Source organism: Hordeum vulgare, chromosome 4H (genome assembly GCF_904849725.1).
Source record: "Hordeum vulgare subsp. vulgare chromosome 4H, MorexV3_pseudomolecules_assembly, whole genome shotgun sequence".
Lineage (NCBI taxonomy): Eukaryota > Viridiplantae > Streptophyta > Magnoliopsida > Poales > Poaceae > Hordeum > Hordeum vulgare.
The window spans coordinates 342,367,962-342,393,305 of NC_058521.1; positions in this window are offsets into that span (position 1 = coordinate 342,367,962).

A 25,344-nucleotide genomic window follows, 5' to 3' on the forward strand; every position below is an offset into this window, starting at 1 on the left:
AATTTTCTTAGTTAGGTAAAAAACATCACAAGAACCTTGGTTAGCTCATAACTTAGCGTATCTTCCTCCTAAATGACATAATAAGCTCAAAATGAGAAAAGTATTGTAATCATCCTCTTCCTCTTCGTCTCGTTCTTCTTCTTCTTATTATTCTCCTCCTCCTCCTTCTTCTCTTTCTTCTTCTCCTTCTTCTTCTCCTCCTCCTCCTCCTCCTCCTCCTCCTTCTCCTCCTCCTCCTCCTCCTTCTTCTTATCCTCCTCCTCCTCCTCCTTCTTATTCTTCTTCTTCTTCTTCTCCTCCTCCTCCTCCTTCTTCTTCTTCTTATCCTCCTCCTCCTCCTCCTCCTTTCTCTTCTCCTTCTCCTCCTCCTCCTCCTTCTTCTTCATTTTCTTCTTCTTCTCATTCTTCTTCTTCTTCTTCTTCTTCTTCTTCTTCTTCTTCTTCTTCTTCTTCTTCTTCTTCTTCTCCTTCTTCTTCTTCTTCTTCTCCTCTTTCTTCTCCTTCTTCTAGTCTTCTTCTTCTTGTTCTTCTTAGCTAATTATCCTCCAAAATGACACAATTGGCTTATGTAGTTCATTTATGACATAATTTGCTTAGTTAGGTCAAAAATGTCATATACTTAGCTTTTTTTTCATCCAAAATGACATAATTAGCTTAGTTAGCTCAAAAATGGCATAATAACCATGTTTAGCTCAAAAAGGTCATATACTTAGCTTATTTTCCTTCAAAATGACATAATACGCTCAAAAATGTCATATATTGTTCTTCTTCTTCTAACTTTCTTATTCCCATTTTGCAGATTAGATTTACTACATGGAAGCCGACATTGATGGAGTGCTTTAATTTTTGTTTTGATTTGTGTTAATGAACAATGTGGATCTATATGTATGTATATATGGATGTATAGTGTAAAACTTTGTATGTTGGTTCTTTCGATCTATGTGATGTGATTGATGAACAACCGGTATTGATAAACTTTATATGTATATCATATATGTGTTGTGAACTATAGATATGTGCTATGAACTATATATCATATATGTGTAAAACTTCAGAGGGAAATAAAATATAAGAAACAAAACAATGACAATATGGGCACTTTGCCGTCTGCCAGCTGATGGCAAAGGCCTTTGCCGTCTGCCAGCCGATGAAAAAGGTGCCACATGGCAGCCAGCTATGCAACCTGGGGCAACCAGCAGCTGACCCATATGGTCAATTTTCTGTCTACTGCCCCTTTCAGCAGACGGCAAAGGGCCGTCGTGGCAGACCGCATAGGCCTTCACGAGGCAGACAACAAAGAGCCGCCACCTGGACCAAGCAGGTGGTGCCCATGTCGACGGCGAGCAGACGGCAAAGTCACACCAAAAGCAGACGACAAAGGAGCATCACAGAAGGGAGACGACATATACTCCGTTAGCCACCTAACGGAGTAGTTACCTGTCGTCTACCGTCTAAGGGCTTTGTCGTCTGCTTGCCACGGTAGGCTAACGAGAAAGCCCTTTGCCGTCCGCTTTCAACATGAAAACGACAAAGAAGGGCCTTTAACGACAAAAGTAGTCATAGAAGTTTTGCTGATTGAAGGCTGACGGCAAAGGCCTTTGCCATCTGTGAACTGCCCCTTTGTCGTCCGCTATAGCAGACGACAAAGAAGCTGATTCCTGTAGTGCATGCTGCATCCTAATTGCTGGATCCATAGTGCGTATTTGCTACAACTAACATACTACTTTACTACATGCTGCATCCTAATTGTTGTATCCATAGTGTGCATTTGTTACAACCAACATACTAATTTAATACATGTTGTATCCTAATTGTTGCATCTATAGTGTGCATCCTAGTTGACACACTGCCAAACCCTACCAAGAATGAGGGGAGACGGGAAAACTTACGGAGAACGAGAGAGGTTACCTTTCGGGGGAATCATAGATCGCTGGAGAACGCTGCCGCTTCTGATTTCCAGGCGCGACTGCTATCGTTGCCCTCTAGTTGGTGGAGCCACCGTCGCCCTGTCGCCCAAGTAGAAAACCCGAAATGGAGTTGACCCGATGAGCGGTAGTAGCAAAGGAATCCCCTTGTAGCAATCGGTGGGTAGCTGAAAAAAAAACTGAGAAGATGTCTACATGATGCTGTGGGGGTCTTTGGATCGCGGTAGATCCAACGCACCTTGAGCGTTCGACGGAACATTTCACCCGGCGCTCCGACTGGAAACGTTTTCCATTTCTATTACACTATGCATCTTATATTTTATAAGGAACTGCACTCACATGCCGCAGTTGTTAAATTTGTGTTAATTGATGTACATGTGTGCTAAAGTGATGCTACATCATTAAAGGTAAATTATTACAGTCTGTTTGTTCAGTTTTTCTTGTATGAGGAACCGAGTGTTGCTTTGTTTACTCAAACGAATATTTGCTGGTATATGCAATGCATATATGGAAAAGCACTAGCTTTTAGTGTGCGCCGTCACGCCGCGCCATATGGACTAATTAGTTATTAAGCTTCTGTTGTAATGTGTGTTAATTTTTTTCTCTCGAATATGCATGACAGTGTATATCATATATTAAAGAAGAAAGGCAAAGAAAGGCTCCACTCATATTTACAAGTGTGTCTATACAACGCTACTCCTCACTACGCACCCACCTCTCTACTCTACTAAAGAAATGGCCCATGCTTCCTTTTAAGATGCCTATCGATGTCCACATCATACCTTCCGACACAACTCTCCGGATTAGTATTACAATTGAAGGGGACGCTCCATAAAAAATGATGGCATTCCGGTGCTTCCACAACTCCTAGGTTATAAGCGTGAAGATCCAGCGAAGTTGTTTTCGGCCCATGCCATTGGTCCCTTGCTTGTCACACAACCACGACATGAGGGAGTTCTGTGGAGTTGGGGCCCACTCCGATCTATCCATAGCCACGCAGATTGCCGTCCATACCGTCCTAGCAAACACACATGTGAATAGTACATGGTTGATCATTTACTCCTCCTGATTGCAAAACGGGCATGCATCCTGATGGGGTAGTCCACGTCATGCCAGCCGATCCAAGTTCCAGCATCGATCCCTCAAGGTCAACCAAGTGAAGAATCTGCATTGTGATGGGACTCACGATTTCCACTTCAGCTCATCAGTAGGTATAACTTGTCTTCCCTAGAACTTGGCAGCATACGCCAATTTCACACAGAACTGTCCGCTAGCTTCCCAAGACCAAGCGATCGTAATGTGTGTTAAGTCGCCTAAGATTTTTAGTTGTGGCAAAGTAGTTCATATATGAAGATGGTACATTTAATTGGTTGATAGACGTACATCTAGTTGGTACATAGGTGGTTCTAAAAAAAGATGATACATGGGTGGGAGGTGGTGACAAAGTAGAGTTCATCTAGTTGATTCATACATAGAATATGCATATCACATGTTGGAAAGCTCTTGTTCATTTCTTAGACTTCGGATGTTGATCCTCCGGCTAGGTTTGTCTCGGTAATGTAGTGATAAACAGAACAAGTTAGTTGTTCCACCCATGTTGTCGGTGGTTTACTTCTAGTATAAACAATGGTGAAGTTACTCGATGTGCACCTTGTTCTCGACGAATTGGCAAGATGTCTTGAAATTGGAGACAAATTTTTCTTGAGGATCCTTGTCTGTCTTGATTTTTCTCGGTGAAGGTTTGTTTTTGCTATTCTTATACATGTAGTTCTTCTTTGGCCCTGCTACATTCTTGCGCAGCCGAACAGCTCTTCTACATTGTTTTCAGCGCATTATTGTTGTGGTCCTTGATTGCTATGTTGTGAAGATTGCGAAGGTGGTGAACAACAACTTCAACTACCTTTTCCTTTGCCTCTTCTTCTGTTGCTGGTGGTTTTCCACAAAACACGTACACCTTGGGTTGTGTTTCTCCATGAGCCGGGAGTGCTCATTTTGATCCAGGCTCCAAAGTATCCCGTGGGGTAGGTGTCGGTGTCAAAACCGGCATATCTCGAGTAAGTGGTCCGAACTGTGGATCTTGGATCAATGGTAACAAGAGACAAGGGAGACAATGTTTACCCAGGTTCGGGCCCTCTTGATGGAGGTACAAGCCTACGTCCTGCTCTTGTTATATTGATGGGGTTGCACAGAGTACAGAGTTGATCTACCTCGAGATCAGACGTTGTGGTCTAAACCGTTATAGTAATGAGCTTAATCTGTCATATGAACTATGACCCCCAGGTTTATATAGATACAAGTGGTGTTAGCGTTACACAATGTCAGTTACATCATGAAAGGAATATGCCAATCACTACATGGCCTTGGATTACACGCCAATTCTACAGAAGAGTCCATCTTGAATTTAATATCACTAGTGATGATAAAACAGCCTAAGATTCTGGCCCATGGAAACAGGTAAGTGGCCCAAGGACCCCTTAATCATGTACTCCCTCAGTAGCCCCTGAACTAGCCTCCAATGCCGTAGTCTTCTCTCATCCTCCTCACACATTCATAGTCTCCGGCTTGCGGGGCGAGTTCTTCTCCTCCCTATGTTCGGCTGACCGCAGTCCGACTTGGTCCACATTCGTGATTGACGAAACATCACCCCACAAAAACGAATATATCTTCCGTAGGGTTAAGCACCCCATGTATTTGTTGGGGAACGTCGCATGGGAAACAAAAATTTTCCTACGCGCACGAAGACCTATCATGGTGATGTCCATCTACGAGAGGGGATATTCGATCTACGTACCCTTGTAGATCGCACAGCAGAAGCGTTAGTGAACACGGTTGATGTAGTGGAACGTCCTCACATCCCTCGTTCCGCCCCGCGAACCGTCCCGCGATCAGTCCCACGATCTAGTGCCGAATGGACGGCACCTCCGCGTTCAGCACACATATAGCTCGACGATGATCTCGGGCTTCTTGATCCAGCAAGAGAGACGGAGAGGTAGATGAGTTCTCTGGCAGCGTGACGGCGCTCCGGAGGTTGGTGGTGATCTAATCTCAGCAGGGCTCCGCCCGAGCTCCGCAGAAACGCGATCTAGAGGTAAAACCGTGGAGATATGTGGTCGGGCTGCCGTGGCAATGTTGTCTCAAATCAGCCCTAAAACCTCCGTATATATAGGGGGAAGAGGGGGAGCCTTCCCTTGGGGTCCAAGGACCCTCAAGGGGGTGGGCCGAGCCAAGGGGGGGAGTCCTCGCCTTCCAAACCGAATCCAACTAGGTTTGGAAGGAGGAGTCCTTCCCCTTTTTCCCACCTCCTCTTTTTTTCTTTTCTCTTTGATTTTCTTCCTATGGCGCATAGGGCCTTCTTGGGCTGTCCCACCAGCCCACTAAGGGCTGGTGCGCCACCCCCAAGGCCTATGGGCTTTCCCGGGGTGGGTTGCCCCCCGGTGAACACCCAGAACCCATGCGTCATTCCAGGTACATTCCCGGTAACTCCGAAATCCTTCCGGTAATCAAATGAGGTCATCCTATATATCAATCTTCGTTTCTGGACCATTACGGAAACCCTCGTGACGTCCGTGGTCTCATACGGGACTCCGAACAACATTCGGTAACCAACCATATAACTCAAATACACATAAAACAACGTCGAACCTTAAGTGTGCAGACCCTGCGGGTTCGAGAACTATGTAGACATGACCCGAGTGACTCCTCGGTCAATATCCAATAGCGGGACCTGGATGCCCATATTGGATTCCACATATTCTACGAAGATCTTATCGTTTGAACCTCAGTGCCAAGGATTCATATAATCCCGTATGTCATTCCCTTTGTCCTTCGGTATGTTACTTGCCCGAGATTCGATCGTCAGTATCCGCATACCTATTTCAATCTCGTTTACCTGCAAGTTTCTTTACTCGTTCCGTAATACAAGATCCCGCAACTTACACTAAGTCACATTGCTTGCAAGGCTTGTGTGTGATGTTGTATTACCGAGTGGGCCCCGAGATACCTCTCCGTCACACGGAGTGACAAATCCCAGTCTCGATCCATACTAACTCAACGAACACCTTCGGAGATACCTGTAGAGCATCTTTATAGTCACCCAGTTACGTTGCGACGTTTGATACACACAAAGCATTCCTCCGGTGTCAGTGAGTTATATGATCTCATGGTCATAGGAACAAATACTTGACACGCAGAAAACAGTAGCAACAAAATGACACGATCAATATGCTACGTCTATTAGTTTGGGTCTAGTCCATCTCGTGATTCTCCTAATGACGTGATCCAGTTATCAAGCAACAACACCTTGTTCATAATCAGAAGACTCTGACTATCTTTGATCAACTGGCTAGCCAACTAGAGGCTTGCTAGGGACAGTGTTTTGTCTATGTATCCACACATGTATACAAGTCTTCATTCAATACAATTATAGCATGGATAATAAACGATTATCTTGATACAGGAATTATAATAATAACTATATTTATTATTGCCTCTAGGGCATAATTCCAACAGTCTCCCACTTGCACTAGAGTCAATAATCTAGCCCTCACATCATCATGCGAATTACATTGTAATAAATCTAACACCCATACAGTTCTGGTGTTGATCATGCTTTGCTCGTGGAAGAGGTTTAGTCAGCGGGTCTGCTACATTCAGATCCGTGTGACATTTGCATATATTTACGTCCTCCCCTTCGACGTAGTCGCGGATGAGATTGAAGCGTCGTTTGATGTGTCTGGACTTCTTGTGAAACCATGGTTCCTTTGCTTGGGCAATGGCACCCGTGTTGTCACAGAACAAGGTTATTGGATTCAGTGCACTTGGCACTACTCCAAGATCCATCGTGAACTGCTTCATCCAGACACCCTCCTTAGCCGCCTCCGAGGCAGTCATGTACTCCGCTTCACATGTAGAATCTGCTACGATGCTTTTCTTGGAACTGCACCAGCTTACCGCACCCCCATTAAGAATAAATACATATCCGGTCTGCGACTTAGAGTCGTCCGGATCTGTGTCAAAGCTTGCATCGACGTAACCCTTTACGGCGAGCTCTTCGTCACCTCCATACACAAGAAACATCTCCTTAGTCCTTTTCAGGTACTTCAGGATTACTCTAGAACCTGCCTGCCATACTTATGGCCAAGCTTACGTCCGGTCTAGTGCACAACATTGCATACATGATAGAACCTATGGCTGAAGCATAGGGGACGGTGCTCATATGCTCTCTATCCTCATCAGTTGCTGGCCACTGAGTCTTACTCAATCTCGTACCTTGTAAAACTGGCAAGAACCCTTTCTTGGACTGTTCCATTTTGAACCTCTTCAAAACTTTATCAAGGTATGTGCTTTGTGAAAGTCCTATCAGGCGTTTCGATCTATCCCTGTAGATCTTAATGCCTAGAATGTAAGCAGCTTCTCCTAGGTCCTTCATAGAGAAACTTTTATTCAAGTAATCCTTTATGCTCTCCAAAAACTCTACGTTGTTTCCAATCAGCAATATGTCATCCACATATAATATTAGAAACGCCACAGAGCTCCCACTCACTTTCTTGTAAATACAAGATTCTCCAACCACTTGTATAAACCCAAATGCTTTGATCACCTCATCGAAGCGTTTGTTCCAACTCTGAGATGCTTGCACCAGCCAATAAATGGATCGCTGGAGCTTGCACACCTTGTTACCATTCTTAGGATCGACAAAACCTTCGGGTTGCATCATATACAACTCTTCCTTAAGGAAACCGTTAAGGAACGCCGTTTTGACATCCATCTGCCAGATTTCATAATCGAAAAATGCAGCTATTGCTAACATGATTCTGACGGACTTAAGCATCGCTACAGGTGATAATGTCTCATCGTAGTCAACTCCTTGAACTTGTGAAAAACCCTTTGCCACAAGTCGAGCTTTAAAAACGGTCACATTGCCGTCAGCGTCCGTCTTCTTCTTAAAGATCCATTTGTTCTGAATAGCCTTGCGGCCCTCAGGTAGTACTTCCAAAGTCCATACTTTGTTCTCATACATGGATCCTATCTCGGACTTCATGGCCTCTAGCCATTTGTTGGAATCTGGACCCACCACTGCTTCTTCATAATTTGCAGGTTCATTGTTGTCTAACAACTTGATTGACATGACGGGATTACCGTACCACTCTGGAGCAGCACGTGGTCTCGTCGACCTACGTGGTTCGACAGGAACTTGAACCGGAGTTTCATGATCATCATCATCAACTTCCTCCTCAACCGGCGTCGCAATGACAGGGGTTTCCCCTTGCCCTGCGCCACCATCTAGAGGGATGAGAGGTTCGACAACCTCATCAAGTTCTATCTTCCTCCCACTCAATTCTCTCGAGAGAAACTCCTTCTCAAGAAAAGCTCCGTTTTTAGCAACAAACACTTTGCCCTCGGATTTGAGATAGAAGGTGTACCCAACTGTCTCTTTTGGGTAACCTATGAAGATGCACTTTTCCGCTTTGGGTTCCAGATTTTCAGGCTGAAGCTTTTTGACATAAGCATCACATCCCCAAATTTTAAGAAACGACAACTTTGGCCTTTTGCCATACCACAGTTCGTATGGTGTCGTCTCAACGGATTTTGATGGTGCCCTATTTAAAGTGAATGCAGCTGTTTCTAATGCATAACCCCAAAACGATAACGACAAATCGGTAAGAGACATCATAGATCGCACCATCTCTAATAAAGTACGATTACGACGTTCGGACACACCATTACGCTGTGGTGTTCCAGGCGGTGTCAACTGTGAAACAATTCCACATTGTCTTAAGTGAGCACCAAACTCGAAACTCAGATACTCACCCCCACGATCAGATCGTAGGAACTTGATCTTCTTGTTACGATGATTTTCAATTTCACTCTGAAATTGCTTGAACTTTTCAGATGTTTCAGACTAGTGCTTCATTAAGTAGACATAACCATATCTACTCAAATCGTCATTGAAGGTGAGAAAATAATGATATCCGCCGCGTGCCTCTACGCTCATCGGACCGCACACGTCGGTATGTATGATTTCCAACAAGTCACTTGCACGCTCCATTGTTCCGGAGAACGGAGTTCTAGTCATCTTGCCAATGAGGCATGGTTCACACGTGTCAAGTGAATCAAAGTCAAGTGACTCCAAAAATCCATCGGCATGGAGTTTCTTCATGCGCTTTACACCAATATGACCTAAGCGCCAGTGCCACAAAAACATGGCGCTATCATTGTTAACTCTAACTCTTTTGGTCTCAATGTTATGTATGTGTGTATCACTATCAAGATTCAATATGAACAATCCTCTCACATTGGGTGCATGACCATAAAAGATGTTTCTCATAGAAATAGAACAACCATTATTCTCTGACTTAAAAGAGTAACCGTCTCGCAATAAACAAGATCCAGATATAATGCTCATGCTCAAAGCAGGCACTAAATAACAATGATTCAAGTTCATAACTAATCCTCATGGTAACTGAAGTGAAACTGTGCCGACGACGATTGCATCAACCTTGGAACCATTTCCTACGCGCATCGTCACTTCATCTTTCGCCAGCCTTCGTCTATTCCGCAGTTCCTGTTTCGAGTTGCAAATATGAGCAACAGAACCGGTATCGAATACCCAGGCACTACTACGAGAGCCGGTTAAGTACACATCAATAACATGTATATCAAATATACCTGATTTTTCTTTGGCCGCCTTCTTCTCAGCCAGATACTTGGGGCAGTTGCGCTTCCACTGACCCATACCCTTGCAATAGTAACACTCTGTTTCAGGCTTAGGTCCAGCTTTGGGTTTCTTCGTCGGATTGGCAACAGGCTTGCCGCTCTTCTTTGAATTACCCTTCTTGCCTTTGCCGTTTCTCTTGAAACTAGTGGTCTTATTCACCATCAACACTTGATGCTCTTTACGGAGTTCAGACTCTGCGACTTTCAACATCGCAAACAACTCGCCGGGTGACTTGTTCATCCCTTGCATGTTGTAGTTCAACACAAAGCCTTTATAGCTTGGCGGCAGTGATTGAAGGATTCTGTCAGTGATAGCCTCTTGCGGGAGTTCAATCCCCAGCTCAGCTAGACGGTTTGAGTACCCAGACATTTTGAGCACATGTTCACTGACAGACGAGTTCTCCTCCATCTTGCAAGCGTAGAATTTATCGGAGGTCTCATACCTCTCGATCCAGGCGTTCTTCTGAAAGATGAACTTCAACTCCTGGAACATCTCAAATGCTCCATGACGCTCAAAGCGACGTTGAAGTCCCGGTTCTAAGCCATACAAGACTGCACATTGAACTACTGAGTAGTCCTCCTTACGTGTTAACCAAGCATTCTTAACATCCTGGTCAGCCGTAGCGGGTGGTTCATCTCCTAGCGGAGCATTAAGGACATAATCCTTCTTCCCAGCTTATAAGATTAGCTTAAGATTACGAGCCCAGTCTACAAAGTTGCTTCCATCATCTTTCAACTTAGCTTTCTCTAGGAACGTATTAAAATTCAGGATGACTGTCGCGTGAACCATGATCTACAACACAAATATATTCAAAGTGGACTTAGAATATGTTCAAGATAATTAGAGTTTAACTTAATCAAATTACTCGCTAAACTCCCACTCAAAAAGTACATCTCTCTAGTCATTTGAGTGGTTCATGATCCACTTACACTAGCTCAAGTCCGATCATCACGTGAGTTGAGTATAGTTTCAGTGGTAAGCATCCCTATGCTAATCATATCATCTATATGATTCATGATCGACCTTTCGGTCTCATGTGTTCCGAGGCCATGTCTGCACATGCTAGGCTCGTCAAGCTTAACCCGAGTGTTCCACGTGTGCAACTGTTTTGCACCCGTTGTATGTGAACGTTGAGTCTATCACGTGGTGTCTCAAAACGACGAACTATAGCAACGGTGCACAGTCGGGGAGAACACAATTTCGTCTTGAAATTTTAGTGAGAGATCACCTTATAATGCTACTGTCGTTCTAAGAAAAATAAGGTGCGTAAAAGGATTAACATCACATGCAATTCATAAGTGACATGATATGGCCATCATCACGTGCTCCTTGATCTCCATCATCAAAGCACCGTCCGATCTTCTTGTCACCGGCGCCACACCATGATCTACATCAACGTGTCGCCATGGGGGTTGTCATGCTACTCATGCTATTACTACTAAAGCTACATCCTAGCAAAATAGTAAACGCATCTGCAAGCACAAACGTTAGTTTAAAGACAACCCTATGGATCCTGCCGGTTGCCGTACCATCGACGTGCAAGTCGATATTATCTATTACAACATGATCATCTCATACATCCAATATATCACATCACATCGTTGGCCATATCACATCACAAGCATACCCTGCAAAAACAAGTTAGACGTCCTCTAATTTTGTTGTTGCATGTTTTACGTGGTGACCATGGGTATCTAGTAGGATCGCATCTTACTTACGCAAACACCACAACGGAGATATATGAATTTCTATTTAACCTTATACAAGGACCTCCTCGGTCAAATCCGATTCAACTAAAGTTGGAGAAACCGACACTTGCCAGTCATCTTTGAGCAACGGGGTTACTCGTAGCGATGAAACCAGTCTCTCGTAACCGTACGAGTAATGTCGGTCCAAGCCGCTTCAATCCAACAATACCGCGGACTCAAGAAAAGACTACGGAGGGCAGCAAAACGCACATCACCGCCCACAAAAACTTTTGTGTTCTACTCGAGAAGAAATCTACGCATGAACCTAGCTCATGATGCCACTGTTGGGGAACGTCGCATGGGAAACAAAAATTTTCCTACGCGCACGAAGACCTATCATGGTGATGTCCATCTACGAGAGGGGATATTCGATCTACGTACCCTTGTAGATCGCACAGCAGAAGCGTTAGTGAACGCGGTTGATGTAGTGCAACGTCCTCACGTCCCTCGATACGCCCCGCGAGCCGTCCCCCGATCAGTTCCACGATCTAGTGCCGAACGGACGGCACCTCCGCGTTTAGCACACGTACAGCTCGACGATGATCTCGGCCTTCTTGATCCAGCAAGAGAGACGGAGAGGTAGATGAGTTCTCCGGCAGCATGACTGCGCTCCGCAGGTTGGTGGTGATCTAATCTCAGCAGGGCTCCGCCCGAGCTCCGCAGAAACGCGATCTAGAGGTAAAACCGTGGAGATATGTGGTCGGGCTGCCGTGGCAAAGTTGTCTCAAATCAGCCCTAAAACCTCCGTATCTATAGGGGGAAGAGGGGGAGCCTTGCCTTGGGGTCCAAGGACCCTCAAGGGGGTCGGCCGAGCCAAGGGGCGGAGTCCTCCCCTTCCAAACCGAATCCAACTAGGTTTGGAAGGAGGAGTCCTTCCCCTTTTTCCCACCTCCTCTTTTTTTTTTCTCTTTCATTTTCTTCCTATGGCGCATAGGGCCTTCTTGGGCTGTCCCACCAGCCCACTAAGGGCTGGTGCGCCACCCCCAAGGCCTATGGGCTTCCCTGGGGTGGGTTGCCCCCCGGTGAACACCCGGAACCCATTCGTCATTCCCGGTACATTCCCCGTAACTCCGAAATCCTTCCGGTAATCAAATGAGGTCATCCTATATATCAATCTTCGTTTCTCGGACCATTCCGGAAACCCTTGTGACGTCCGTGATCTCATCCGGGACTCCGAACAACATTCGGTAACCAACATATAACTCAAATACGCATAAAACAACGTCGAACCTTAAGTGTGCAGACCATGCGGGCTCGAGAACTATGTAGACATGACCCGAGTGACTCCTCGGTCAATATCCAATAGAGGGACCTGGATGCCCATATTGGACCCCACATATTCTACGAAGATTTTATAGTTTAAACCTCAGTGCCAAGGATTCATATAATCCCGTATGTCATTCCCTTTGTCCTTCGGTATGTTACTTGCCCGAGATTCGATCGTCAGTATCCGCATACCTATTTCAATCTCGTTTACCTGCAAGTTTCTTTACTCGTTCCGTAATACAAGATCCCGCAACTTACACTAAGTCACATTGCTTGCAAGGCTTGTGTGTGATGTTGTATTACCGAGTGGGCCCCGAGATACCTCTCCGTCACACGGAGTGACAAATCCCAGTCTCGATCCATACTAACTCAACGAACACCTTCGGAGATACCTGTAGAGCATCTTTATAGTCACCCAGTTACGTTGCGACGTTTGATACACACAAAGAATTCCTCCGGTGTCAGTGAGTTATATGATCTCATGGTCATAGGAACAAATACTTGACACGCAGAAAACAGTAGCAACAAAATGACACGATCAATATGCTACGTCTATTAGTTTGGGTCTAGTCCATCACGTGATTCTCCTAATGACGTGATCCAGTTATCAAGCAACAACACCTTGTTCATAATCAGAAGACTCTGACTATCTTCGATCAACTGGCTAGCCAACTAGAGGCTTGCTAGGGACAGTGTTTTGTCTATGTATCCACACATGTATATAAGTCTTCATTCAACACAATTATGGATGGATAATAAACGATTATCTTGATACAGGAATTATAATAATAACTATATTTATTATTGCCTCTAGGGCATAATTCCAACAGTATTCATGTGCGCCAATAAGAGATAGGCGGTTCCAATAACCTTCCCAAAATAAACTTCCCTTCATTGAGCATGATAACTTATTTATCATATTGACGACCCGTGCTCCGAGCAACGCTTCCCATTCCTGCAAACCTCGAGAAAAAACCCGGAGAGAGAAAGACATGGCGAGTCCTCGAGGCTCTTCCTCACGGCCTCATGGCTCTCACCCAAGAAGTTGGGTCAGTTGTTCCTGTGTCGCGCCTTCATCTGCGCTAACTTGAAGTGCAGGTGTATTTGCCCTACTCAGCTCCGGTTACGGCAAGGCTTTCTGAGAGAAATTTCCAACACCCCATACTGAGGAGAGGGTATGCTTCGTCCCATTCCTCTTACGAGGTGCGCGCTTCCCTATCCATCCCTTTTTATGGGGCTTATTGGAATTTTATGTGGTTCAACTCCGCCACCTTACCCCTGGATCCATCCTCCACATTTCGGGCTTTGTCGCTCTCTGCGAGATGTTTCTGGGTTGCGAGGCCCATTTTGGTTTGTGGACAAAAATTTGCGGCCTCTTCGCCTCAACCCAGGGGGACTATTTGGGAAGTAGACGGAGCCGAAGTATGTCGTATAGCGGGAACTAGGTATCCGTTACCCCGAGGGGAGATTTCGAAGAGTGGACCTAAAAATGGTTCTATATTAAAGATGTTCCTTTATTCGATCTTGTCCGGAGGGGTGTGCCCGAATTTTCAATTTCTCCAATTAAGAAGCGGTTCAACGACGTCCAAGGAGCCCTTATCAAAAGGACAACTCAGAGGTGAAGCAGTTGGTTGCCAAGGTAAAACTATTGGCACATTTTAAGCTTTCCATGATTGATTTGATGGCCGCAACCATAAACCGATGTTCAACAAAGATCCCATCCCATGTGTCAATATAATGGTTCAAGTGATGCCACTCGGTATAAGCGGGAGGGTCCTGCCAGCCAGACATCATTGGCGGCCCTGTTAGCTAACCTCCACAAAGGCGAAAAGAAGGATTTCATCAGCTCGAACACCAAGGAAGGCTACTCAAGTCATAACCCATCGAATTGGTTAGTATAGCCTTATTTCCCTTAATTCTGATTTTTATTTACAGTGATTCTTGGCTGATTAAATCCCTGAAACTTTGCTCAAACATGAATGGTGAAATTGTGTTATATCAACTAGAGGTGGGTGAATAGGCCATTTTTACAAATTCATCACTGAGGAATTACTCGTCGAGGAAATTGCTAAGCGACGAAATACTAGCAGCGGAATAAGTACTAAAGTGCATGTGAGACATAGGCACAACATATTCATCATGATGAAATGAAACATACACAGAGCACATGTAGCGTGTAACCAGGATACGAAGGTGAAGAACAAGTTGATTGGAGAATTTGAGATGAGGAAATTGGGAAAGTCTTTAGTCAAAGTCTTCAAACAATAACGATCAATTCCATCAACAAGTACTTGAGGAAATTGATGAGTTGAGAAATTAGAACTAGGAGCTCGATGAAGATAGTGATTTGATGACCGAGTTCCAACTGCCGTGGTAGTCGTACGTCTGGATTGGAGCGGTTTGGTATTTAAACCAAAGGACACACAATCCCATGACACAAGTCCTTCCCGTATTCTCCTTGAGCTAAGTTCACAAAGACCTCGCCCAACACTCATGGTAAGTCTTCAGGACAGACTTCCAAACCTTCACAAACTCAGTCACCCGTCAATCCACAATTTACTACTCAATGCTCTAGACCATTTGACGCCTAGCCGTTTGGATGATACATAGTCTTCAAAGGTAACAACCGTCTGTTTCACACAAGAATAATCTCTTCAGTGATGCTCAATCACTTTGGATTTTGGTTTTTGTTTGGGTGTTTGGGTTTTTACTCGCCGATAATTTTCTCTCAAATACCTTAGAGGATGGGAAGCTCTCAAATGACAAGTGTCAAGTTCTCTCTCGGAGCAGCCGTCTAGCTAGTGGTTGTAGGGGGCGGCTATTTATTGCCAGGGAGCAATCACGACAGGATATGACATAAATGCCGCCTAATGATATGACGGTTATGTGGATAAGGTTTTCGGGACCTGTGCTGCAAATCACAACAACGGTCGGAATTTTCGAACTATGAAAATCTTCAGATCTATCATGTCCCTTAGTTGTAAGCAATTCGCATTGGCGAAATCCAAACTCCTCAGCCAGAAGAATTTCCTCAAAGACAAGAAGAACTTCGTCTCTGTAACTGAAGAAATTGACTGAACAGCAAGAAATTTCCAAAGGCTTCACTCGAAGGATTAGTTATGTGTAGGCTTTGAGATGAGCATCACTTGGAAATTTTTCCTTAGTATTACCTCAATGCCCTTTAACAGTACGATGTTCCTATGACTCAAAATAAAGGAAATGGAACTTCGAAAACAAAAGTCTTCACACTTCAAAGTCCTCGCATCAATATCTTCAAGGACACACCACTGTCCTCACTCTCAAAATGTTGAGGAAAAATATCAAAGTCTTCTGTTGAAGACATTTGTTTTTAGGGGTCGACTTTCTTCAGATATATCAAATTCCTCAACGACTTATAGAGCCATTGTAAACTCACAAACATATTAATCCCTTAACCTATAAGTCTTCAATACATCAAAATCACTAAGGAGCACTAGATGCACTTACAATCTCCGCCTTTTTGGTGATTGATGTCAAATAGGTTGAGTTTTCAACGGTGAAGAATATATGAAGTGTAAGTACTGAGTTTGAGGAACTTGATTACAAGAAATAGGGAAATTCCCCCTGAAGATGTGCATATTTGAGCTATTTGCTTTAGACTGCAAATGCACATTCTAGGTTAATACCATGGAGATCTCCCCCTATATCTTGTAATCCATCCACACATTTGACATATATCATGAGGAAATTGAAATGCATGATGGAAAATGGTGTCTGACGAAATTCAACGTGCGTGAATGAATCAAAATGAGGAGTAATTATGCATAAAAAGCAGTTCAAAAGTGTCAGATCACCACCGGACTTGAGTTTATAACTCATACAGCCAAACACTTCAGAAGAACAAGAGTTGCAGGTTAACAAAAATACAACCGATATAGGAAGACCTGCTTGAAGACTAACTGAAATTTCTCCCCCTTTGTCATCAAGTGACAAAAAGGGACAAAATTGAGGACTAACGCCCGTGAAGAATATTATCTTGATGGTGGTGGAGGAGCACCAACGTTGTTGGGGTCGTTTGTCGATGAAGGGCCTACATCAGTGTCATCAAGATCCTCAGCTTCATCCGTCGAGCACGATGAAGAAAATAAGTTGGTGACCAGCAGAGGAAGTTGAATTTTCTTGAATTTCTTTCTTTGGTGGATAAGACCAATCAAAGTCCTGCTGAAATTCCATCTCTACAAGTTCTTCAGGAGTCTTGAGGTGAGGCAGAATGGACCATGTGCGATCGAAGATTTCATGCAGATAATAGTGGTTCTTCCTCATAGAATTATGCGTGGTAGTCAGGTCACGAAGAATTGCACCAAACTATCATTTCACCCACTTGTGATTGCGATCGACCTTCTAATGAAGACTTAGAAGAAGCCGTCGGTCAGTCATCACTCGTAGGGCAGTTTCTTGAGGAACTTGAGCTGAGGCTTTTGTTGCAGAATCTTGTGATGTCATGTCATCATTGGTGGAATATGATGCACCTTGAAAAAATTGTCCATCAAGGTGGCCAGAACCTTTATCGATGACAATTTTGTCCTTACCTTCCATTGAGGAGAAGGTTTTCTTGATGACTTTGAGCGGGGGTAGGAAACTGAAGTGATTTTGAAAATCCACTTTATAAGGGATTGATGATCTTGCCCTGATGAATTTCCTGATCCACGGAGCATATGGCTTTAGTTAAACCGATGACAGAGCAATGTTGGCCAAAGTCCTCATGAAGAAATCGTGAAAGTTGATGGGAATCCCATGACCGATGTTGAACAACAATTTCTTCATGATTCCCACCACATCTTCTTCTTTGGAATTATGACCCTTGATAGGAGTGAGGGTTTTCGTCAAGATGCGAAAGACCGTCCTTGGCACATAGAGCAAGACCTTCATGAGGAATATGGTTCTAGGAGGTTTTCCTCGTGCAAAAGACTTCATGAGCACCTGCATGAGATGATTTGGAAGTTGATGTTCATCATAGATGCATCTTGCCCCTTCTAAGGGAATACCAAATGGGACCGCACGAAACAATTCAGTTGCTGGAGCAATGTAGTGTGTGTCCCTTCAGTCATCTAGTCGTGTATCCATGTGTTGATATCCTGTGCTTCACCAGAGATGTGCAGAGTTGCATAGAATTGAAGAATTAGTTCTTCATTCCAGTCACAGATATCAATGTAGAACAACAAGAGTCCAGCTTCATGAAGAACATTGACGAGTAGTTGAAATGTGGAATGAAGTATATCGGCATGAGGAATTTGACGGCGCATGAAGAGTTTGTTTTCTTCTCAAAGAGTACAACACCGTAAAAGTTGATTTGTGTTGATGTCCAGAACCTCTTGCGACTTATCCTCGAAGAGTCATATGAATTTGCACCCTGAAGAAATGATGTTCATCATAAAAATTCTCCTTGAGGAATTTGGTCGCTTTGTACTCTTGTATGGCTGAAGTGGCTTGGGCTGATGATTTGGCTTGTATCTTCCAATAACTCCTCTTGGCATGCTGTCTATTTGAGGATCTTGTGCCACAACAACGATTGACTGAGGATTTTGATCATGGGCTCAACAGCAGCAGTCTCAGTGTGTATGATGTCAACCTCAGGTTCCTCAAATGTTGGCAGAGGAATTTGAGGCGTAGTTTATTCAGGTACTAGTTCTTCAAACCAAGGAATTTACGGAGCAAATTCATCAGCTACATTCTCGTTTGGAGTGGTCTAAGGAACATGAGCAGCAATATCTTCAGCTGTGTTTTGTGTTGGCTGAGTAGTTTGGTCAATAGATTCTTCAGCTCATTCAACTAGTATTTCCTCTGGAATAAATTGCATTGGAATAGGACAACTATCAGACCTTGTATTGATTTATTTAGTTATAGAAAGGGACTGAGGAATTTGATGGAGTGGAGTGGCTAGTGGCGAATTTTGGTGAGTTGTTTACAATATTCATCAATTGTCAAACGGGTGGTGCAACCAATGTACGTATCTTCTTCAATTTCTTCAACACCCGCCTCTTCAGCAGATAACTGAGGCGGGGGTGATGATGCATGAGGGGTCGAAATGTTCTGATCCACTTCAATTTCTTCATCGATCGGCTCTTTGGAAGCAACACATTGATTTTATTCATCCATTTCAGGAATGACATATTATTCACCAAACAGTACCATTTCATAAGAGGGTACCATAGTGATGGGAGTTGCATCAATTGGCTTATTTGAGGAACTTGGCAAAATCCTCAAGCGTTTGACTTCTTAGGATTCTGTCATGGTTGATGCCTTCCTCTTCCGAGCGGCTTCTTTTTCAGCAGCTTTTGTTTTCTTCGCTTCTGAGGCACAAGGAAGTGTCAATTTCTTCACCCTTGAAGATTTTGCAGTTGGTGCAAAGGGTGAGATTGATGTGGATTCTTCAGGCACGGCTGATGCAGTCATCCTGAAAGGAGCATTTTGTTCATGCACATCAATTTCATGAGTTGCTCTTGCAGTTTCCTCAGGTGAACAGTGGAGATTGCCCTGGCAGTTTCTTCACGAGCTGCAGTTTCTTCACTAGTCATGGCAATTTCTTCAGCTGCTAGAACTTCTTCAGCAGGCTGAGCAGTTTCTTCAGGCTGCGTGGAGGAGCTATCTTGAGAAGTTGATGGTTGTGATGGAGCTGCAACCCTGGTGTTGTGTTCATTGATGGCCTTGGTTGCTAGGTTGATGAACCTGACCTTGGCACCTTTCTCGTCAGCATGTATCGAATGTATTCTTCAATGAGGTTTTTGACCTCAGTCTATGCAGTGATGAGTTGTTCAGGAGTCAAGGAGATCACATCATTCTTCTGAAGTCTCTCTTTCTCGGTCTGGTCCTGTCTAGCCCCTTTGTCCTTCTCAAATTAACATTTTTCTTCATTGATGAACGCCGTGAGCACATGGCTCGGCCTAGGTGGAAGTTTCAGATTGTCAATTGGTGTTTGAGGATTTTGATACCAAACATCAATGAAGTCTAGCACAACTCTCGGGTTCAACACAAGAGGAATGTTGGTGCCCTTCGCCTGAGCTGCTCTCTCCTGTTTGCTTCTGATGATTTCTACAAGTTCATCATCATCAGCTTCGTCATCTTCAGGTCCCGAGGGAACGTTAAAGAACACCTTGTTAGGACTTGGTCTTTTTCCTCGTCTAGCAGTCATGTTTTTCTTCATGGTAGCACTCGAAGAGGTGAGTGCAGAGCAAGACGCGGATGTCCCTGGGGGAATTGTGATCCCACTGTTTGCTGAAACATTTCAAGGTGCACAAGCGTTGAGGACTTTGCAGTAGTTACTCAAAAAGTTGCAGCCACATTTGGAGGTGGTTGAGGAATCTGCTGTGAGGTATTTGGACTTGAAGACTTTGTCTTCACGACAGATTTCTTCACGAGAGATTGATTTAGAGTTGTTGAAGTGGCTGATACTTCTTTGATGGATGTGGTGGAAGCAGCAACAACAGTTGCAAGGTTGAATTGCCTCACTACTTCTACAGACATCTTTTCCATATTGGCTTGATGCTTGTCCCACTCCTTGGGAAATTCTTCACCACTTATGATGCTGGTGGGATCAACAACATGGCCTTCAGCCAATGAAGGTCTTGGGCATGGAGGGTTTATAGAGAATTTCTTCATGTATTTAGGATTAACATATCTGTACTCCCTCCATTCCTTCATCCATCTCCTCTAAATCTTATGGATGCGCATTTTGCACTTCTCCTTGGTCTCCTTGCAATAGATTTCTTCATCTGGAGTGCATTATTCATCATAGATATACTTAGGGATATCAAAAGCAGTGTTGGTCTCTGCCTTCTTTGCTCCTTTCTGAGGTCTTTTCCCCTTAACCGTTTTCTTCACTTGATGAATTTGTGCTTTTGGTGATTCTGAGGAAGTGTGCACATTTTCTTCAAGGAACGCTGCAAATGAGTTAAGTTGATGAGAACCTAGAGATTCATCAACAAACATTTTGTACCTGTGAACGGAGTATAGGTGCAAAGAATTTGAAGAGATTATATGCGTTCTGAGAAATTTTTCAAAAGAATATCAAGTTGAGGAATTTGACCACAAGTGTCTTGAAGAATTTGGCTAAGTGTTCTTGTTGTAGGTTCTAGAGTTGTGCAGATTTGATAGTTTACACAACTGAGGAATCTTTATAGAAATTCATGAACTAGTGAAATAGTTCAAGGGAAATGAAGTTTCTATAGGTGTTTACTGGATTGATTATAGAGTGATAAACACCTTTTTGAAGAAATTGTGAAATCGTAAAGATCATATAGAGCAGTAAAATTAGCTTTTATTTACACTTGCCAAAGAACATGATGAACACGGAGTGAGAAATGAAGAAGTCCGTCAGTTCAAATCTATTACGCCCTAACTCAGAGAAAGAAGACAGCTACACAAGTGACGGAGTGAACATTTTCGTGGCCAGAATGATTACGACAAGGAGGAGGTTGAGGCAGCTAAGCTCGTCCTCTCCGGCGATGATATAGGGCAGTGGCGTCGCTGGGTTTGAGCTCGAGTATGAGGAGAGGCAGAGTAATGAAGATAGCGAAGGGGTAAAGGGGGTATTTATAGTGGAGGTAAAACCATTTTGTAACGTCCAAGATGCAACAATTTCCATATTTGGGGACGAGGCCTCAATAGGCAAAGAGACGCATCGAAGCGTTTTGCAAGTACAAAAATCATCGCAATACATACATGAAGAGATGAGTATATGGAATGTCTTACACTAGCCACAAGTTAAGTTACACGTCACTCAACAATTTATTTCAAATAATCCATAAGACAGGGTCCAACTATGAACAAGATAAACGATAAAATTGCAATGATGTGTCTCGCTAGCCCAGGAGACGACCAAGGTCCTCTAATCGTTGGGGTACGTCACATACATGCGGCCACTGCCTTCATCGAACTCCCACTGAAGTTGTGGAGCATCAAACGCCTCTGGATCTATGGTACCTGGAACTATGGTGTTGTAGTAATATGTGAGCCACAAGGACTCAGCAATCTTGTGACCATTATATCAGAACTAATCAAGTTATTGGGTGTGGAAGGTTAAGTGTTCAGGTTGCAGCAGCACTAAGCATGTATGGTGGCTAACTTACGATAACATGAAGTACAGTGAGCGGTCTACGCATGATGGTCGTGAACTAATAATGATCACTAAGTTACCCTGAACACCTACTTACGTCACTCATAACTCCACCTTGTCCTCCCGGAGAAAGAGCTCACGAAGGAGGCACTCACGGTTACACACACAGTTGGCATATTTTAGTTAAGCTTACTTCAAGTTATCAAGAACTGGATGTTAAACAAATTATCCAAGTTGCCACAAAACCGCGTGCACGGCTTTCCGAAAGATATTAACCCTACAAGGGTGCTCCAACTAGTCCATTACAAACTAGCACTAGTTGCATGGGAAGCCTCGACCACAGAAAACCCGTGATCTCCTCAGGTTCCTTAGTGGAAAACGTCAACCTTGAGATAGCCCAAAGTCTCCTCGGAATCCCGATGCACAAGACACCTCGAGGAGGTGAAGACAAATCCAGCAACACCGCCCGACGTGTCGACGAACCCGATAGGAGCCGCGTATCTCGTTGTCAGGACACGATCGACGAGCGATGGTTACCAAGCCAAAACACCGAGTTGCCCCAGGAAGCGTTAATAAGCTGGTCTCGGTTGGACCAACACTCATGAGGAGTTGTGGCCTAGGGGTTGATTAATTATCCTCGGGGTAGATATTTCCTATAGTTTTTATTATTAAGTTGTTAGCAAATTGAGTACCAAAGTTTGGTCTTGCCACACAAGTCTTAACCAAACGAGTAATTAAGGGGCTCCCCGTAATAACCCCAAGCGTGTTAAGAGTGCCCAATATGGAATATAACACCGCTAGCTGAAACTAAAGAGGCAAAAGCGAAACAAAACATCCAGAAAAGGCCAAGCCTTCCACCTTTACCAAGTATATAGGTTCATTAAAATAAATAGCACTGAATAGATGATATTCCAAAGCCCATGTTAACACATGGATCAACCTGCACCTGCAACTAGCAATGCTATAAGAGAGTTGAGCAAGCGCTATGTTAGCCAATCAATATTTTCTAGGTTGTAGAGGGGTTAGAGGCTTTTCATGGCAATGTTTGGAGGCTATTTATTCAGGTGGTAGGTAGCAATAAAATAGCAATGGAAACGAGTCATCTAAGCACAACAAATTAGAGATGAAGGACACGATCATCTTGCCTGTTGGTTCTTTTGATGGGTACAACTCATGCTCTTCAGGAACGTACTCAACATGATCCTCGCACTCGTTCTCGGCTCCCAATCCTACCCAAAGAAAATATAGATCCAATAAACACACGACAAGGTGCAATGCTTCAAACAACATGATGCATCAGTGTGGGTATGAAAGGAGCATGGCAGTGCTAACTAGTTAGGTTTCACATGCATTTATTAAGTTGTTAGAATTCTTAACAACACCTCAATTTTCTTAATCTGAAGGTGCATGAACATGGCAGAAATGCATTCATCAAGAGAAAACTGTGCAAAAACATGTAAAGAACATCGCTACGAAAGATAACCATGACTAAACATCATTTGAGAGCGAGCTATGTGCATTTTCTTGGCAGTCCAAGTATGCCAATGGAAAGGGCATGAAATTCCAGGTGGAATAGACCTAAACATCATGCAAAACAAAGGAAAACAACTCACACAAATCTCAAAACACTTTAGCAACCAATCTGCCCACAAACAACAACATATAACTTTGATCATGTTGAAACTAGTATCTACAGCCAATCACTTGGTTTAGCCAAGCCATGAATATGAAGCTATCAAGAAGCACAAAAAACTCTAACTAACAACAACATTGATAGGTTCATGAAACAATGGCAACCAATCTCTCAACATGGCAAGAAATATTACATATTAGGACTTGGTGAAATTCTAAGATTGCACTTGCAGTTTTTCACCTGATGCCATGTTAACAACAATAGAACTCTACTCTACAATAAGTTCCATGGCATCAAATTTAACAGGGTTGTAGAGGGAAACATCTACTACAAAACACTAGCACTGAGCATGAGTTGAAACATCATAGAAAACTTGGTAACATCCCCTAAACATGGACGAAAATAACTACAGTTTTCGAGATTTTGTCAAATTTCACCATGGGGAATTTGCAGCAATTTATAACATCATAGCATCTTTCACAGGGAGAAAATCTAAGATGCAAAACCTATGTGGCAAGGTTAATGCCCCACTTGATAGAGGACAACAAACACAACAAATCATGGCATTGGACCAAAGACAAAGGACCAATAAATTCATGGGAATCATCAACACAACATGGGAAGAAAATAACAGGTTCTAACACTTAGAATTACTTATTTGAGCAAGGAAACTAGCAATATTTTCTTAGCAACATTACAACAAGAAACCCACTAAACTACAAATTTAACATAGCAAAGAAAATTACCAGGGCCTAGTACCGTCAAAACTCTACAACATTCATGTTGACAAGATCATCAAACAGAGCATGGATTAATTCACGCAAAAATAACAAAATGGCAACTCATTAAAAGTAATATTTTCACAAAGTTTCTCAAATGTAAAATCTAATCTCACCATTGGAATCACTAGATTTTTCTACTCCAAAACCATGTGTCACACTCCTATCTTACTACAGAAAACCCACACACAACTCAATTCAAAAAATTCACACCTCTAGGTACAACAAGTTATATGCCAAATTTGGCATATTACATATTTAGCCACAGCCACATCTGACACTTTCCAAAAACAGAAAGGAATCAAAATAAATTAAAAAACATAGAAAAACATCACAAAAAAATAAAATAAGAGGCAGGCCCCACGTGGCATAAACACGAGGGGCCTCTCTCGGGATGACATGTGGGCCCATGGCCCACTGTCACTTGTGTCACAAAGGGGAAGGCGGGGGGTTTAACCTGTCATGGGGGGATCAAACCCACGATCGGCGGGTCGCAACGCACGCGCGCAACCACTGCGTTATGAGGGGGTACTAGACATAGGAGGGGTTCATCCTCCTATGTACTTACTAACCCGCAGGTCTCCTCGTCCCAGCGACACAAAAGGAGAGCTCGTCGACGTAGGCTTCTACGGCGATCCCCACTACAGATGACCACCGGTGGGGGACTTGGGACGCGAGGGCAACCCATCCCCGAAACTACTAGCGCCTAAGCGCGTGGAGATGAGTGGCTCGAGCTTGAGCTTGATCTCGGGCATGGCGCTGTGGGACAACAAGGGGAGTACGGCCACGCGAGGGCTAGGAGCATGCGGGAGCGCACTCGATGGCTAGGCGGATGCGCGAGCGATCTGGGGCGCGTCTAGAACCCATGGCGTCGGGTAACTAATTACACCATGACAACAACGGAACACACAAAAATGCACCTTGGTGCAGAGCACGGGGAGCATGACGTCAACACGGGTGGATCTATTTGCACACTAAGCTAACGACAAAGAGGGCAAGGTATTGGAAGGACGGGCCGTACCACCCTACCTAGGACATGGAGGGATGGAGCACGCCGCAACATGGTCGCGTTGAGGAGGCGAAGAACTTCGGCGGCGCTCGACTTTGGATCTCCAGGAAGCAGATGGTGTCGGGGAGTGAGTTCCAACCCCTCGCGATGTATGCATGGAGGAAGAAGGCGGACGC